The 13,691-nt window shown below is 39.6% G+C and overlaps 1 protein-coding gene across 17 annotated transcripts in view; it reads left to right on the forward strand.

Moving 5' to 3' along the window:
* The window catches only part of FANCC (Fanconi anemia, complementation group C), a 338,161-nt gene that overhangs the window by 90,539 nt on the left and 233,931 nt on the right, over positions 1–13,691 (forward strand). For 12 of the 17 annotated variants that reach the window (XM_010836026.1, XM_010836023.1, XM_010836040.1 and 9 more), the window contains one exon: positions 3,869–3,948. The exons of 4 other annotated variants lie outside the window; for them this stretch is intronic. The gene's annotated coding sequence lies outside the window, so the exon portion shown is untranslated. Of the gene's footprint in view, positions 1–3,868; positions 3,949–9,177; positions 9,608–13,691 lie in introns of those variants that run through there. One more of the 17 variants, XM_010836033.1, reaches the window with a different exon arrangement.

Consider the following 13,691-nt stretch of genomic DNA (forward strand, 5'->3'; position numbering starts at 1 on the left):
TTGATGAATCCTTTGACTGAAGGATCACAGGGACTTGTGACTCGGTTCTGAACTACACCGTAAAAGCCATGAGCTGGTCAGAGGGAACAAAAGTGCAGAGGAAGCCAGTCTAAAGTGAGGAGCTGTGGAGTGGAGCAGATGCACGGAGACCCATGCGAGACGGCGGCGGGAGCTTCTAGTTTCACTTCCCATTTGGTCCATCTAAACTCCATTTTCCTTTCTCGGATCTCCATGAGATCGTTTGTAGCTTTTCTGTAATGTGTTCCCTCCCCCCCCATTTGACTTGAACTAGTTGTGTGAATTTTTATTCTACAACTGAGATACTGCTAGTAGAATCTCATGTAAGAGAGTCTTTAAGACTCCTTGAGTTGAGTCTTATAAGGTCTTATTATAAGATCTTAAGAAAGGTCTTATTATTAGTGCAAAATAAGTGTACATCAGGTGGCCTCTAGCCAGTTAATGTTTTCTTCACCTCTAGGCACTTATTAACTCATTTACTGTGTGTGTGCTGAGTCAGTTGTGTCTGACTCTTTGCGGCCCCACAGACTGTAGCCCACCAGTCTCTGGCCATGGAGTTCTCCAGGCAAGATTACTGGAGTGGGTAGCCATTCCCTTCTCCAGGGAATCTTCCCAACCCAGAAATCAAACCCGGTCTCCTGCATTGCAGGCAGATTCTTTACTGTCTGAGCCACGAGAAAGACCTTCTCTTCCCTTTTCTAGGCTAAAGAATGTCTATACAATTTCATCCTTTCTCAAAAGAGAAAAAAAAAAGTTTTGTTGTTTTCTGACTCTATTCATCACATTTTTCTTCAGTCCTTTCATAAAACCTTGGGTAGAATACTAGGGAGTTGGTGCTAGGAGACTTGGACTCTGTTCTTGCTGGGACTCCAGCCAGATGGATGGTCTAAGGAAGGTACTTCCTTCCTCATGCCCCCTGTTACCTCTGCAATGATGTGAAAGGGCTGGGCCAAATCACTGACTTCCAACCTATACCTCTTGCTTTCCTTAAAAATAATAGTAACAGGTTCCAGGGATTAGGATCTGGATATGTATTTTAGATGGGGGAGTAGCATCTGGCTTATTGTAGATGAGATGGCATGTTTGAACCATTTTTTAAAATTTTGTCCCATATTCTTGATAAGACATTGATGAAGAGGGCCAAGAAATCAATCTACTTACCAGGTGGCATTTATCATACTGTAGATGAAATAAATATATCTTAATGTATCCTACATAAGATATATAAAATAAATATATCTTAAATATATCTTATTCTATATATAGAAATATAATTCATTTCTGTAAACGCAGTCACTAAGTGAAAAGCCAGTGAAGAAAAAGCTACCTCTTAACTTTAATGGAAAAATTTATTATGTGTTTCAACCTAAGATACCCAAACATTTTGCACAAATAGACAAATATAACATTGAGCAATGAAAGCATTTGTATATAAGAAGTAAATAAAATTTTGAAAATAACTACAGTTTATACATAAAATTTAATGATGCTTTGTTGCCTCAATAAATAAGAAAGAGATGGCATGATAGGCTGTGGGAATTGATGGAAGAGGGAAGGAACCATTCTTTGCAAGATGGTAGAGAGTCAGGTTGGAGAAGGAAATGGCAACCCACTCCAGTGTTCTTGCCTGGAGAATCCCGGGGACAGGGGAGCCTGGTGGGCTGCCATCTCTGGGGTCGCACAGAGTCGGACACGACTGAAGTGACTTAGCAGCAGCAGCAGAGAGTCAGGTGATGAATTTTCAGGCATGTGTTCAATATCAGTAGTGCTTAGTGATAATTTTTTTTTTCCTTTGGGACTTTGACAGAATAAACTTCTGATTGTGGACACCTTTGACATCAAAGAAGAAGTATTTTTTTGTACAAAAAAAATAGCAATATATAAGTTTACAATTCATATACCTCCTTGAAAGATGCTGCATTAATTGCCTGAGGCTGCTGTAACAATTACCAATTTAGAGACTGAAAGCAGAAGAAAGGTATTTTATGGTTCTGGAGGCCAAAAGTCTGAAATCTGGCAGGACTGCTTTCCCTCTGGGGACACTAGAGGAGAATCCGGTCCTGGCTTCTGGTGACTGCCAGCGAAAGCACTTCTGAGCTTGTGGCTACATTGCTCCGATCTCTGCCCACCTGTCTCCTCCTCTGTGTGTCTGCCTCATACTCCCTGTTTCTCACAAGGATACATCTGATTTCTTTTATGGCTTACCTTGGTAATCCATTATAAGTACTTCCTTTCAAGATTTTTAATCATATTATTTGCCATACAAAGTGAATATGAATTCACTCCTTCAAAGTAATAATTGCAGGTCCCAGGGAGACCATACATTTGCGGGGGCCATCATTTAGGCTACTATGTATGCAATGGCAAGTTTGAATAATTTTAAAAATCTTTTCGTTCTGTCATATTCTTGACAAGAAACTGCTGTGTTGAGTGAATTAATGAGTATTCTTTATCTGAAATTATAATGTTGGTATGTTGCCTTTAGTGATTTATGTAATATTCTATGAAGTGAAAAGATCAGGTAATGAGGAGAAAAAACGGAGTTATTTTCCAAAAAGCGGTCTATCTTTTTAAGAGCCCTCATGGCAAGGAGCCATCACCTGAAACCTGTGTTTGCCTACCGCACTTAATCCTAAGGCTGGCTTCTATATCATGGTGAGATAGCTGCGAGCAGCAGCTGGAACTCTTATTTCCTTCTTCACATCTGACAAGGAGAGAGTCTGTTCTCAGAAACTCCTGGGCTAGTGATCGAGTGTTCTAGCATGGGTGAGGGAGTGACATTTTGGACCAGACAGTTGCTGGTCTTGCGGACTGTCCTGTGTATTGTAGGAAGTGTAGTAGCACCCATGGCCTCTATCCACTGGATGTCAGCAGCACACTCCTCTAGTTGTGACAACTAAAAATGCCATCAGACATTGTCAGAGGTCCCCTGTGGGTCAAGGTTGTCCCTGATCGAGAACCACTGCTTAACCCAATCAGAGCTCATTCTTGTCTCACCAAAATCTGCTGGCTAAGAAATTTTAGGTTCCTGTTAGGAAGGAGGAATGTAGAAAATAAGTGTTGGAGAGGTAACTGCAAATGTTCACTGCATCTGAAATTCTAATGAGGGCCCAAACGGGGTCAAATCTAGCAGACCTACTAAATTTTTTCTAGGCCTCTGTTGGTATATTGTTGTCCAACTCTTTGTTGTGTCTGACTTTTTGCAATCCTATGGAGTATAGCCCACCAGCCTCCTCTGTCCATGGGATTTTCCAGGCAAGAATATTGGAGTGGGTTCCCATTCCCTTCTCCAGGAAATCTTCCCAACCCAGGAATTGAACCTGCATCTCCAGCATTAGAAGGTGGATTCTTTACCACTGAGCCACCTGGGAGGCCCCTCTGTTGTCTTACATTATTTTTTAATAATATCTATTTTATATTGGACAAATAAAACCCAATATTATGTCTTTTTTCCCCCCAATTCTATGGGCCTGTGAATCACATGTTTGTTTGTTTTTTTTTCCTGCTTTATTTCTGTCAACTAGTTGGTTGCTTTTTATCTTAGAATTTGCCTCTTTCTTGTATAACCTCATTCTTTCCCAGCAAGTCTCTCTGCTGAGGTTTTCACATTCAGTTGATTTACCTTTCCTATGACACTGCTCTGGTTTCCCGTTGCTGCAGGGCTTTAACAAGCACACCATATAGTGCAAACTGCACTTAGCATAGCCATGTATGAACACAAGAGAACTGTGATTGGAATTTTTCTAGAGTATCCTCTTTTATTCTACGAAGCAATTGAAATAGAATAAGACATATTTATTGCTTTGAAATTTTCAATGATTTCCAAGTTAACAAATTTGTACTCTTACAGGCATCAGATGACTGGCATTTTGGGGTGATGTGTTATTTCTTCCATGGTTGTGCCGTGTAGAGGATCCCCTCTATGTTCGTGTGAGTACTCTGGCTATGGTGGAACCCCTGACAGTAACTGATGACAGAATGCACGACATGATCGGGAGTAAACATGAGTTGCTGCTTTTTCATCACACTTAAGGCCTGGTAGAGGTTATGCATACAGTGGCTCATAAACAGAGTACCCCCATCGGACCAATAAAAAGTAACAAGACTACATGACATATAAGCTAGAATTTATGTGAGCTGTTCAAGCAAGTCTGGGTCAAGGATTTTGTAATTGGCAGTAACTAAGAGCTTCATGAGAGCCTGAGGGGCTACAGAAAGAGCTCTATTTTTGCCATGGCTTTTGCTTTATTCTGTATATATGCAGCATAGTGGAAACAATCTGCCTTACTATGATATTAGTTACACAACCCCCCAAACTGTCCTTCTCTGTGTATTTTCTTCTGTATTTTACTAGCAGCTCATTTGGCCTCCAGCTTTGCTGGTCTAGAACTTCTGTGTTCATTTTAAGCTCCTCGAGTGAAGGGGGGCTACTGTAATCATCTTCAAATGAGTTTGAAAAAAAGCACAATTCCCCAGTCTTAGTATTGTGCCATTGTGCCTTGTGTGGTTTGAAATTTGACTGAATGACTTGATATATATCCTTTCTAGACTCATTAGAACCCATAGGTTGCCCCCTTGAGTTTTCTCTGCTTCTTGGAAAACAGATAGGAGAAGAGATCTAGAAATAGAGTATTCACTGAGATAGCTGAAGCTGAGTAGGATACTGATAGTAGCAAGACTCATTTTACTATGGTTATTAAAGCAAAAATGAGGGCAACGATTCCTTTTTCAGGAGGTCTTGGCAAGGACCCTAGTTTTAAACAAGAAAGAGACACAGCCAGTTATATTGAAATGATTTGAAGTCCATCCCTCCACAGTCACATTTTTCTGAAGCCAAGGTATACAGTTGGTTAGAGGTGGGTATAGAACAAGCCATTTTTTGGTAAATGGATAAATTGTCCCTTGGAACATTTCAGTAGGTGGTGCTCTTGTGCCATACTATAACAAAATTTTTAGAAAATTTATGAGACCCTGTGGCTAGTTCTAGAGCCTTTGTCCCTCTTGATCCCCTTGAGTGACTACCAGGTATACCACTTGGATAGCATGATGTGGGTGGTTTTAGTGAGAGACTTTATATCTGGAAATAAGGCAAATTCAGGTCTCTTACCTTCTTTAGCTTGGCTGAGTTCTGCTTTCCAGGGGAACCTAAATGAGAGGTTCACTAATCTTTATGAAAAATTGATGACTCTTGTTCAGTCGTTCAATCATGTCTGACTCTTTGTGACCCCATGGGCTGCAGCATGCCAGGCTTCTCTGTCCTTCACCATCTCCTGGAGTTTTCTCAAACTCATGTCCGTTGAGCCGGTGATGCCATCCAACCATCTCATCCTCTGTCGTCCCTTTCTCCTCCTGCCTTCAGTCTTTCCTGGCATCAGGGTCTTTTTCCAATGAGTAAGCTCTTTGCATCAGGTGGCCAAAGTACTGGAGCTTTAGCTTCAGCATCAGTCCTTCCAATGAAAATTCAGGGTTGATTTCCTTTAGGACTGACTAGTTGGATGCAGTGGCACCCCACTCCAGTACTCTTGCCTGGAAAATCCCATGGATGGAGGAGCCTGGTAGGCTGCAGTCCATGGGGTCGCTAAGAGTCGGACATGACTGAACGACTTCACTTTCACTTTTCACTTTCATGCATTGGAGAAGGAAATGGCGACCCACTCCAGTGTTCTTGCCTGGAGAATCCCAGGGACGGGGGAGCCTGGTGGGCTGTTATCTCTGGGGTCACACAGAGTCGGACACGACTGAAGTGACTTAGCAGCAGTTGGATCTCCTTGCAGTCCAATGGACATTCAAGAGTCTTCTCCAGCACCACAGTTTGAAGGCATCAGTTCTTTGCGCTTAGCCTTTTTTATTATCCTGCTCTCACATCCATACAGGACTACTGGAAACACCATAGCTTTGACTATACTAACCTTTGTAGGCAAAGTGATTAGTCTTTATCTAAACAATTATGATGTGTGTTATATATTACCAGTTTTCTGAGACCAGTTGTTCTATTGGAAATCATCTGTGGTCCTCCCGATAACTTCAGATAACGTCCGTTAAATGAAGATATTATCCTCCAGATAACATCTGTTATCCTTTCCAGATAACTCAGGCTTTCATTCTTGTTTCTTTATGCTTCCAGACAAGATGCAATGGAATGAAATAATATGTTGTAAAGAAATTTATAAGTGGTGAAGGATCAAAGACGAAAAACATCAAGTTCAGACAGCAGCTGATGATAACTAGAGCTGACATTGAACCCTGTTGGCATCAGCTCCTTGTCTCAGTTCTTTTGCTGTATGTGTAATGAGTCCATTGGTCTGAAGTTGGTTGTGATACCATGACGAACAAGACATCCAAAAAGTCCATGTTAGGTGCTGCTGGCAGAAACATGGTGGGCAAGAAAGAGAAATTTAAATCCAGACTACATGTCATTCCAGGGTGGACAAATCTCTTGTTGCTAGAAGTTTTTAGAAACATTTAAAGTTCTGCTTTTTCAGGAGGCTTTTTGTTTCTAAAATGAAAGACAGTCACCTCACTTTGTATCCACAAACTGTTAAGAAAGCGGCAAGATGCTCATGGGACTTTTGCCTCAGCATGAGCGTGCTGCTCTGAGATGCTTAATTCCCCATCGTCTCAGCTGCAGCTCTAGCGGCTTGTCTCTTGAGCCTTGCAGTCCAGCAGATCCAGTGATGTTCAGGGTGCTTTCTGGTAGCTTTTGAGATTTTCTTTTTACAATTAATATTTTAGTCTGTGTGGGTTTTAAAAATTGATTTATTTACCTGATTATTATTTAAGTTGGAGTATAATTGTTTTACAATGTCATGTTAGTTTCTGCTGTACCACATCTGAATCAACTATTAGTATACATATATCCCCTCCTCCCATAGGCCCCCCTCCATCCCACCCTTCTAGGTCATCACAGAGGACAGAGATGAGCTCCTTATATATCTATAATTTTTAAATTGTCTTTTTCAGTATTTAGAATGTACTGTTAATCTAAGAACTCATGTATTTCTTGAATATTTCTTGCTTTTATCTCTTTAAGTATTGTTTCTCTTCCATTCTCTTTACTTTTTCTTTTTTTCTGTTTTGCTGTGACACCTTCTAGATGTTTGTTAAACTAACCTTTATGTTTCCTAACTTCTCTCTCATAATTTTTGATTTTCTTTCTGGGCTGCATTCTGAGTGAATTTCATAGTATTGTCTTCAAATTTTCTAGCTCTTTAGTTTTGCCTAAAGGATCTTGTGTACTGTGTTTTTAATTTTAATGACTGTATTCTTCACTTATATAATTTTCAATTGATTCTTTTTTAATCATCTATTGTTTTAACTCAGAGTTTGTGCTTTATAATTTCTTATTTTTAATTAAGTTTTTAACATCTTAAATACAATTACTTTGATTTTGAATTGAACTATAGTTTACTTACAATGTTGTATTAGTTTCAGGTGTGTAACATAGCGATTTGATATTTTTGTACATTACAAAATAATGACCACAGTAAGTCTAGTTACCATCTCTTACCATACAGAACTATTACAGTATTACTGACTATACTCACCTTGCTGTATATTATATTCCCATGACTTATTTATTTTATAAATGGAAGTTGGTAGTTCCTCTTAATCCCCTTTACCTATTTTGCCATTTCTACTTACTCACCTCTCCTCTGGCAACTACTAGTTTTTTCCTGTGTTTCTATGAGTCTTTTTCTGTTTTGTTCTATTTGTTCATTTGTGGTGTTTTTGTTGTTGTTGTTCAGTTACTTAGTCGTGTCTTACTCTTTGCAACCCCTGAACTGCAGCATACCAGGCTTCCCTATTCTTCACTATCTCTCTGAGTTTGCTCAGACTCATGTCCATTCAGTCAGTGATGCCATCCAACCGTCTCAATCTCTGTCGCCCCCTTCTCCTCTTGCCTCAACCTTTCCCAGCATCAGGATCTTTTTCAATGAGTCCACTCTTCATATCAGGTGGCCAAAGTATTGGAGCTTCAGCTTCAGCGTCGGTCCTTCCAATGAATATTCAGGATTGATTTCCTTTAGGATTGAACTGGTTTGATCTTGAAGTCCAAGGGACTCTCAAGAGTCTTTCCCAGCACCACAGTTCAAAAGCATTAATTCTTCGGTGCTCAGCCTTCTTTATGGTCCAGCTCACATCCTTACATGACTATTGGAAAAACCATAACTTTGGCTATACGGACCTTTTAAGACTCCACATATAAATGAAATTTTATGGTTATTTGTCTTTTTCTATCTAACTGATTTCATTTAGCATAATATCTTCTATGAAGAGATCCACCCATGTTGTTTCAAATGGCAAGGCTTCATACACTTTTATGGCTGAGTAATACTACATTGTGCGTGTGTCTGCATCTGTGCTTCTCTGTTGTGTGTATGTGTCTGTACGTGTCTCACATCTTTACTCATTTATGTATTAATGGACTTCTGGGTTGCTTCCATATTCAACTATTGTAAATAATGCTGCAGTGAACTCTGGTTTGCATATATCTTGTTGAATTAGTGGGGGTTTTTTTGGATAAATACCCAGAAGTGTTATTGCTGGGCCATATGGTAGTTTTATTTTTAATTTTTTGAGAAACTTCCATACTATTTTCCATAGTGGCTGTACCAATTTATATTCCCACCAGCTCTGTACTAGGGTTCCTTTTTCTCCACATCCTCACTAATATTTATTCTTTGTTATCTTTTGAATGATAATCATTCTGACAGGTTTTGATTTGCATTTCTCTGATGATGAATGATATTGAGTATATTTTCATGTGCCTGTTGACTGTCTCTATGTCTTCTCTGGAAAAATGTCTTCATGTCCTTTATTTTTTTAATTGAATTTTTAAAAATATATTGAGCTGTATGAGTTTCTTATATGTTTTAGTTATTAACCCCTTATTGGATATATCATTTGCAAATGTCTTCTCCCATTCAGTTGGTTGCCTTTTTGTTTCGTTGATAGTTTCCTTTGCTGTGTAAAAGCTTTTTAGTTTGATGTGGTCTCATTTGTTTATTTTTGCTTTTGTTGCCCTTGCCTGAGGAGACAGATCAAAAAAAAATTCCTAGAAACCGATGTCAAAGAGCTTACTGCTTGCTTTCTTCTAAGAGTTTTATGGTTTCAGGTCTTAAATTTAAGTCTTTAATTCAGTTAAATATACTTATTTTGTTGGACTATTTTATAATATTCATTTCATCTGAAATGAATTAGTGGTTTGATGGCTGATTTTGTTAGTTGCCTTTATTGGGATTAGATTTCCTCATGTACTTTAGAACTTTGGTTGAATGGCATGTTTTGAATGCAGCATATTTTTTAATTGCTTTCATTGATTCATTTTCTGCCTCTCTTTCTCCCTCTCTGCTTAGTCTTCCTTGTTTAAAGCAATTTATATTTGTCTCTGGGGCTTTCATGGAGCCCTAGTCCAGAATTGCTGTGGTGTTTCAGTTACTTGGGCAATCACAGGCGGCTTCATTGAATTCCTCATCTCTGGCTGGTCTGTGTTCTCCTTCCTCTCTAGGCCACAGCTCCGTATGAGATAACCAGTCTTCTTTCAGGAATCAGGAGCCCTCCTCCAGTTTCACCTCCAACCCTGCCTCAGGTAGGATGCTAGGTCTGACTCTGTCCTTTGTGGGTTATGCTTAGTTTGAGCAAACTCCGGGAGATAGTGAAGGACGAGGAAGCCTGGTATGCTGCAGTTCACGGGATCACAGAGTAGGACTCAACTGAGCAACTGAACTACCACCAACTTTTGTAGGTTTCATGCTTCCAGTTACAGTGCTTGTTTTTGGATCCTGAGCTTAGGAGGCTAAAGGCTTTAACCCTGAGGATTTACTCCACTCTGTTTCTGCCTCATACCTATTAGACAGAAATTTTTCTATTGTTTTTGAACTTGCTTGCATCCTTTTGGTTTTCTCTTCTTGTTTCCTCCCTCTTTGCTGTGTTTGGAGGAGAGGGGATCTATCAAGGAGTGAATTTACTTGCCATCTTAACTGGAGGTCACATGGGCTGAGGGTTTAAAGGAAACAAAGTGAGATATTTGGTTTTACATAGTACTAAAAGCTAACCACAAAAATGCTTTTCTGTTTGAGTTCAGTGACCCACAGCATACAATCATTTAAACTCCTCCTTCAGAGGCTTGCAGCCCCAAAAAGATGAGTGGGATTAAGCAGGTGGGATTTATTAGGATGCCATGGTTCTCTACAAGGATTTCACTTTTTATTTTTTATTTTGATGGTAATTTTAAGAATTCAATTGTTTCCAAACACCCACAGTTCTAACTAAATAGTGTCTTAAGACGTCAGAGCCTGCAGTTGTGTTTGTCTTGGTGCCAAGTAGCACTGCTTTTAGATGCTGAAACCTGAACAGAAGTGAAAATGTAAATAATATGTGTGAATGAGAGAGTGAGTGAGTGCTGTTCCTGGCCGGCTGGGGTGCCCCTTTTTGATGCTGTCTGCAGCATTCCATGTTTTCTTCTCTCCCAGCCCTTCCCAGAAAGAATTATGTTTTATCTGTTTGCAGTTCATGATTTCCTCATTAGCCATGGGTTGCTTGAGAGGAAATGGGAATGCTGCCATTTTTTTATTTGCAGTGTTTTTAGAGTTCCTGTCATATGGTAGTTTTCCAATAAATATGTGGGATTTTTTGTTTTTGTTTATTTAGTAATAAATTATGAGTAGAACCAAGGATGGAAAGAGGCAGAAATAACTTGGAGCCAAGTTACTAATGACAAAGGCGAGAAGATTTCTAATATTTTAATATCGAATGTGCTTCTCAGCCCATTTTTCTTCCAATCTCACTGAAAGCTCACAGTCTTACTGTCTGTCAGTTAAGTGAATTGAGGACAAGAATGCAATGAAAGTAAGTCACCACTATTTCTAACAGAATGTATGTGGGAAGACTGATATTTCTCAAGTCTCAGTGATAGGTCCTTGCTGCTCTGATGGAAAACAAGGTCAGGAGTTTCTATCTGAGCAGCTTCAAAGGCAAGCAGTCCTAAAGGGATGTTTCTATTTGGAGGCCAGATCCAGAGAGCAGCTCGTTTTCCCACGTGGCTTGGGGCATGGATGGGAGAATGGAGCTCAGTAACCCCCCAGAAAGTTATCTGCTAGGTTAAATTTCCTTAATTCTTTGCAAAACTGAGTGAAGAGTATGTACACTCTGCACCTGGATTGCAGTTGCCTCCTCTGATTTCTTTGGTCCAGATTTTGTTTATGATTGGGGTTTGTTTGAAATTATCTGCAAATTTCAGGTCTGTGTTTTTGATTAGAGTGTCTCAGAGACAAAACACTCCTGACTCAACAGAGAAAAAGCCAGCTCCTCCTAGTGGAATTTTTCTTAAAACCTCATTGTTTTAACAGGAAAATGTGTATCATTTGTTTCTTTCATAAGCACTTTATGGGAGCAAGAATATTTTATTGTGAAATTTTTTAAAGAAAGCTACAAATACATGAACAAATTTGTCAATCCTGTTTAAAGTAATGAAGCAAAGAAACATTAAAAAGTAAATTGAGAATACTGGTATCAGGGTTTCAGTAAGGAAGAGGAAGGATATTGTCAAATTTAAGCATAGTTGAGCATAAATTTCTTAACTTTATATTTGATTATATTTAATGGAGGTTTTAGGTAGTTTCTGATAAGGCCATTGCACCCCTAGTTAATGACATTGACTGGAGGCTAGGTATTTGTCTCTTTTCCTTCTTCCATAAACACTGTGTTTTCTAGCCTTCTGTCCGTAAATCTCTGTGTAGTGCTTATTTCATGGGAGAAGTGACTTCAGTTGATTCAAACTCAGGGAAAATGGGGGAAAAAAACCCGAAAACAGTGCTTTTTATCAGGTTGCCACTGAGTAGGTTATGGTCTATATTTGGCAAATGTAGACTTACCTCTCATACTTGGAGATTGTGCAGACCAAATGAAAGTAATTTCAGAACCTTTTGGCCACCCTGACAGGTATATAATACACAGCCATTTTTGATACTATGAGATTTATAGTGAACTTCGTTTTAAATGTTGACAGTATGGGAACTGCATGTCTTTCTGTCAGCCCCAAAGCCAGCATTTTATCTGAGTCTCTCCTCTACAGCAGCCTTAGTGGATTTATTTGTTTACTTATTTATTCAGCAAATATTTATTGAACTTCTACTGTGTGCCAGCTACATACATAGCCTTGGTTTTCAGAATGTATTCAGCAAACTAGGTTCTGAGGAGATGTGCCAGCGAGGACACAGTTGACTGTAAGAAAACCCAATAAAAGGTGGCTTAAACCAAAAGGAAAATTCCAAGGTTGGCTGCTTCATTCCCTTAGCTGTGCTAGTGAGGGGACCCAGGTGCACCTTTCTGCTTTGCTGTTTGCAGCATGTTAGATTACTTACTCCTTGAATCCCTGGGTAACAAGAAGACTGCAGTGTATAATACAGGGGAAAAGTGAATTTATCCACTAATATTCTCCAGTGGAAGCTCAGTTCTTATTGTCCAGAGTTGTATAACATTGCCCATTCCTATAGTTAGTTGAAAGCCAAATGGAAATACCATGACTGGAATACACCAGCCATTCTGAAAATGTGATGTTGGGTATCTCTGAGAACTTTCAGAAGACTGATGAGGGCAAAACCGTTTTCATAGTGGTGCTAAAACGTCATTTGTGTTTCTTACTCTGATTTTCTCACTAGTCTACAGTAGAGTTGTTAAGAGTTCTTGATTTATGGTGATGTCATTGCTCTGGAATGTATTCCAGCTAGTGGAATATATTCTTGGGTTTTAAATTTTTCTTAGTTTTAATTTGTAATGTGGTAAATATTGATATATATAACTCACATAAATAAAAGTTGTCAGTAATGCCCTCAGTGATGTGTATGACTGTAAAGGGGAGTCTGAGAACAAAATGTTGAGATCCACTGGTCTCATTAATCAAGATTCACCCCTGGTGAGAAAATAATAGCAAATGAAACAACTGACAAAGGATTAATTTCTTAAATATACAACCAGCTCATGTAAGTAAATACTGGAAAAACAAACAACTCAATCAAAAAGTGAGAAAAAGACCTAAACAGACATTTCTCCAAAGAAGACATACAGATGGCTAATGAGATCAGATCAGTCGCTCAGTCGTGTCCGACTCCTTGCAACCCCATGAATCACAGCACGCCAGGCCTCCCTGTCCGTCACCAACTACCGGAGTTCACTCAGACTCACGTCCATCGAGTCAGTGATGCCATCCAGCCATCTCATCCTCTGTCGTCCCCTTCTCCTCCTGCCCCCAATCCCTCCCAGCATCAGAGTCTTTTCCAATGAGTCAACTCTTCACATGAGGTGGCCAAAGTACTGGAGTTTCAGCTTTAGCATTATTCCTTCCAAAGAAATCCCAGGGCTGATCTCCTTCAGAATGGACTTGGTTGGATCTCCTTGCAGTCCAAGGGACTCTCAAGAGTCTTGTCCAACACCACAGTTCAAAAGCATCAATTCTTTGGTGCTCAGCCCTCTTCACAGTCCAACTCTCACATCCATACGTGACCACAGGAAAAACCGTAGCCTTGACTAGAGGGACCTTTGTTGACAAAGTAATGTCTCTGCTTTTGAATATGCTATCTAGGTTGGTCATAACTTTCCTTCCAAGGAGTAAGCGTCTTTTAATTTCATGGCTGCAGTCACCATCTGCAGTGATTTTGGAGCCCAGAAAATAAAGT

This window comes from Bison bison, unplaced genomic scaffold (assembly GCF_000754665.1).
Source record: "Bison bison bison isolate TAMUID 2011002044 unplaced genomic scaffold, Bison_UMD1.0 scf7180017864057, whole genome shotgun sequence".
Lineage (NCBI taxonomy): Eukaryota > Metazoa > Chordata > Mammalia > Artiodactyla > Bovidae > Bison > Bison bison.